We start from the raw sequence: 6000 nt of genomic DNA, 5'->3' as shown, positions 1-6000 counted from the left end.
CTATCACTAACACTGTAATTTATTTAGCTTTCATGTATTTATTCAATAAATATTTATTAAGCACCTACATTATACCAAGAACTGTGCTAGAAAATGAGAACACAGCAGAAAAGAGAATAAGAAAAACATGGTGTTCTTGCTCTGCCTGGTTAGCAGATCTTGACACATTGTTAATGGAAAACCCACCCATCTGCACACCCCCTCCCGAAAAAAAAAAAAAAAACTTTTGCTCATGACTGAATTTTTGCCAATGTAGTAGTAGTAGTTCCTTTTAACTTCTAGGTTTATGGAACTTGCTTGAAAGTAGAGTCAATGGCTAATGTTATGAGGTTGGAAACAGTGCACTCTGCCCACTTTACAATAAGATTTTTCCTTTATACTGCATTTTCTATAGCCTTGTTTATAAACACAAAATATGTACCAATTATGAAGCTTAACAACCATCTCCCTACTGTATGGAATTTTAGTAGGGGTGTCATTTTCCTATTTGCCTCATTAGTACCTCTAATCACCATGACTCAGAGACTACAATTCCTAAAAACAGAAACTAGAAAGAAAATACTATTTTTCAATAAGAACACATTTTACCTTGGTCAATATGTCCCACAATCCAGATGCTGGAGGTTAGATATTTCCACATCTTAAGTGAATGCTAATGTCCCTGCAAAGACAACTAGAAAAATCTAATAAACTAGAATTCTAGAGAAGAGAGAACATTTCTTAGATGAGCTTACAATCACCCAGGGGCACTTACCAATTCTGAGAGTGGGCTGAGGATCAGGTTTAGCCCAAGAAAAAGTCTCTTCTGGAGGTAAAAGAAAAGTATAAAGACCTTAGTAGCCATGTGGAGCTGGAATATTAAATTCCAAACTTGAGGGGCCTCAATTGCACTGTATGTTTCTTTCAAAGGGCATTTGTTGAGTTTTGGAGCTGTGTCAGAGGCTAAGAAGTTAGAAAGAAAGCTTATAAAGGTTATAGTAAATCTCCTGTAGTCTCACAGTACAGATAAAGAATGTTTTGGAAAGAGGGCCTTCCTCATTCACATGCCAGTCTCCCCATCAAGACATTTGCCATATTCTGAAGCTACATGGGGCTGGACTCTGGAGCTCTGGCCTAGGAAAATCAAAAATACAGAGTCAAATCTCCTAAATACTCTGAAGAACGTAGACACAAACACTTTAAAAACATTTAATCAAAAGCCTAGAATGTTTCTAAAAGAACATGAGAGAAACAAAAGTAGACTAATCCTTATGAAAACTATAATCCCTCTTAACTCCAGTTCAGTCCTTGATGGGCTTAAAGTGATCAACTCCTAAGTCCTAAATGCCTAGCAGAGGAAAGTGAGGCACCTCCCTGATGGAAGATCACAGGGCAAACTACTGCCCAATAATTGGAAACATAGACAGCATGCTAATGCTCCTGCAAAGACAACTAGAAAAATCTAATAAACTAAAATTCTAGAGAAGAGAGAACACTTCTTAGATGAGCTTACAACCACCAGGAGCATTTACCAGTTCGGAGAGTGGGCTAAGGATCAGGTTTAGCCCAAGCAAAAAGTCTCTGCTGGAGGTAAAAGAAAAGCGTAAAAACTTTAGTCATCCTAGGAATTCTAGATAATGCAATAAGATAAGAAAGAGAAATGAAAGGGTATATAGATTGGAAGGAAGAAATAAAAATTATCTTTGTTCACAAATGACATGGTTGCCTATGTATAAAATTTAAAAAGAATCAACAGAAAAACTCCTGAAACTAATGAGTGATTAAAGCAAGTTTTCAAGGTACAAGGTTAATATTTAAAACCAATTACTTTCCTATATACCAGCAATAAACAAGTGGAATTTTAAATTGCAAAACATACCATTTACATTAGCACCCAAAAAATGAAATATGTAGGCATAAATCTATCAAAATATGTACAAGATCTATATAGGAAAATTATAAAACTCTGAAATTATAAAACTCTGATGAAAGACATTAAATAAATGGAGAAATATTTCATGTTTATGGATAGGAAGACTCAATATTATAAGAATATCAATTCTTCCCAACTTGATCTATAGACTCAATGTAATTCCAGTCAAAATTCCAGCAAGTTATTTTGTGAATGTCTACAAACTAATTCTAAAGTTTATGTGGAAAGGCAAAGACTTATAATGGCCAACATAATACTGAAAAGAACATAGTTGGAGCACTGACACTACCTAACTTCAAGACTCTCTATATGGTAATCAAGACAATGTGGTATTTGTGAAAGAACAGACAAATAGATCAATGGAACAGAAATAAACAGCCCAGAAATAGAACCACATAAATATAGTCAAATGATCTTTGACAAAGGAGCAAAGGTAATACAGTTTACAGGAGAAAGGATAGTCTTTTCAACAAATGGTGCTGAAACAGAATCCACATGCAAAAAAAAATCTAGACATATAATATTTGCCTTCCACAAACATTAACTCAAAATGAATCATAGACCTAAATATAAAATGCAAAACTATAGACTCCTAGAAGATAACAGCAGAAAATCTAGGTGACCTTTGTTTGGTGATGACTTTTTTTTTCCCAGACACCATGTTTTTTTTTATTTTATTTTTTACATATACACGTATCTGTTCTTTTCCAAACTCTTTTCCAATTTAGGTTATTACAGAGTGTTGAGCAGAGTTCACTGTGCTATACAGTAAGTCCTTGTTGGCTATCTATTTTAAATATAGCAGTGTGTACACGTGTGTACATGTGTATACAATTGTGTGTACAATCCCAAACTCCCAATCTATCCCTCCCCCTCACCCTTTCCCCCTGGTAACCATAAGTTCATTCTCTAAGTCTGTGAGTCTGTTTCTATTTTGTATATAAGTTTGTTTGTATGGCAATGACTTTTTAGATACAACACCAAAATCACAACCCATGAAAGAAAAAATGGAGAGTTTGGACTTTATTCAAATTAAAAACTTCAAACACATTGGAGAGAATGAAAAGACAAGAAAAAGACTAGGAGAAAATGTTTGCAAGCATATAAATGATCAAGAATTGATATCAAAAATGTACAAGGAGCTCCTCAATAAGAAAACAAAAAACTCAAGTAAAAACAATAGCTCAGTATATGTATAACTGATTCACTTTGTTATAAAGCAGAAACTAATACACCATTGTAAAGCAATTATACTCCAATGAAGATGTTTTAAAAAACAAAAAAACAAACAATAGCTCGTGATCTGAACAGACATCTAACCAAAGAAGATACACATATACAAATTATACAGATGGCAAAGATGCTCGCCCTCATGAATTATTAGGGAAATACAAATTAAAACTAAATGAGGGGACTTCCCTGGTGGCGCAGTTGTTAAGAATCTGCCTGCCAATGCAGGGGACACAGGTTCGAGCCCTGGTCTAGGAAGATCCCACATGTCACGGAGCAACTAAGCCCGTGCACCACAACTACTGAGCCTGCACTCTAGAGCCCGCAAGCCACAACTACTGAGCCCGCGTGCCACAACAACTGAAGCCCATGCGCCTAGAGCCCGTGCTCCGCAACAAGAGAAGCCACCTCAGTGAGAAGCCCGCGCACCGCAACGAAGAGTAGCCCCCACTCGCAGCAATGAAGACCCAACACAGCCAAAAATATAAATAAATTTATTTTTTAAAAAAACTAAATGAGATAACCAATATTCTGTGATAACCTATATGAGAAAAGAATCTGAAAAAGTGAATATATGTATATGTAGAACTAAATCATTTTGCTGTACACCCGAAACTAACACAACATTGTAAATCAACTATACTCCAGTAAAATTAAAAAAAAAAAAAAACTGAATGAGATACCACTACATGACTGTTAGAATGGCTAAAATCCATAAAACTGACTATATCAAACGCTGACTAGAATGTGAAACAAAAACAACTCTCATTCTTTGATGATACAAATGCAAAATATTACATCCACCTTGGAAGGGAGTTTGGCAGTTTCTTATAACGTGAAGCACAGTCTTGCCATATGATCCACCCACCGTGTTCCTAGGTATTTAACCAAGTGAGTTGAAAACTTATGATAACCCAAAAACATGCACACAAATGTATAGAGCAGGTTTTTCAAAATTGCAAATGATTGGAAGCAACCAAGATGTCCTTCCATAGGTGAATGGATAAACAAATTGTGGTATAGTCATACAATGAAATATTCAGTGATGAAAAGAAATTAGTTTCCAGGACACAAAAAACACACGAAAGAACCATAAATATATATTGCTAAGTTAAAGAAGCCAGTCTAAAAGGCTATCTATTATACAATTTCAACTAAGACATTCTGAAAAGGCAAAACTATAGAGACAGTAAAAATATTAGCAGGGGCAGGGGCTCAGCAGGATGGAAGGAGGTAGGGTAGACAGGGATGCATAGGTGGAACACAGGAGAGTTTTAGGACAGCAAAACTGTATGATACTCTAACAGCAAATATATGACATCATACGTTTGTCAAAATCCATAGACCTGTGCATGACAAAGACTGACTCCTAATGTAAACCAATCAATATTGGTTCATCAATTGTAATAAATGTACCACAGTAATGCAAGATGTTAATAATAGGGGAATCTGTAAGCTGGGGGAAGAGGGAGTTAAGGGAATACTCTGCTCAGTTTTTTGTAAACCTTAAATTGTTCTAAAAATTAAAGCCTATTAATTATTGAAATACTCATTCTAATCTGTTAAAAAATTAATTATTACATATTCATTTGGAGTTCATATTATTTAGAACTTACGAATAAATCACGTATGCACCATAGGTATACTTGGACTTTTTTTCTTTTTAAATAAACTTCAAATCTTTAAATACTTGGATATTTAGATCCTAACCCAAGGAACTAATATAGCATATATTGTCTCATAGCTCTGATATTTTGGCTAGTAAATATTATAAAAAGCAGTTATTATTACTGATTCAAAGTGAATAACATCATTTCTTACAAAATTAAAAATCATCTACACTGTTCCAACACCTAGGTATTTGAAAACACACCCAAAGATACTAATCATCTCACATGCATAATTGAAATTGCTGCAGTATATAATTCTGACAAATAAAGCTCAGGAGAGTCACAGAAACTGCTAGAGACCTGAAATTAAAAACATAAGGAAAATCAAAACAAGCTAAAAATGTATGCTGTTGGTGAAGAAGGGAGAAAGGGCATTTAATCTGTGAGGGCAAATGATTTAAGGGAATGTCATTTTTAACCAACTGACTCAAAACATCACACATTTTTTTCATAACCATAAAAGGAGGAAAAGTAACAAGGGAGTTTTTTCTTTTATTCTTTTTTTTTTTTAAACATCTTTATTGGAGTATAATTGCTTTACAATGGTGTGTTAGTTTCTGCTTTATAACAAAGTGAATCAGTTATACATATACATATGTTCCCATATCTCTTCCCTCTTGCATCTCCCTCCCTCCCACTCTCCATATCCCACCCCTCCAGGTGGTCACAAAGCACCGAGCTGATCTCCCAAGCACCGAGCTGATCTCCCTGTGCTATGCGGCTGCTTCCCACCAGCTATCTATTTTACATTTGGTAGTGTACATATGTCCATGACACTCTCTCACCCTGTCACATCTCACCCCTCCCCCTCCCCATATCCTCAAGTCCATTCTCTAGTAGGTCTGTGTCTTTATTCCCGTCTTGCCACTAGGTTCTTCATGACCTTTTTTTTTTTTTAATTCTCTTTTTTTAATTGTTTTTATTTCAATCTCAAATTTATAGAAAATTTTCCAGTACAGTATGAAGAACCTCTTTGCTTCAACGAATTGAGACTAAGTTGGAAACCTGATGCCACATCAGCCCCAAAACAGTGTGTACTTCCTACAAACGAGGACTGTCTCTTTCACAACTACCATACAATTACCAAAAATCAAGAATTTGATTGATCTGATACTAACATCTAATCGTCAGAAACCATTCAAGTTTCACCAGTTGTGTCAATGGTGTCCTTTATAACAAAAGGATCTA

The sequence above is a fragment of the Balaenoptera acutorostrata genome, chromosome 13 (assembly GCF_949987535.1).
Source record: "Balaenoptera acutorostrata chromosome 13, mBalAcu1.1, whole genome shotgun sequence".
Lineage (NCBI taxonomy): Eukaryota > Metazoa > Chordata > Mammalia > Artiodactyla > Balaenopteridae > Balaenoptera > Balaenoptera acutorostrata.
Note: the sequence above shows the minus strand (reverse complement) of the source record.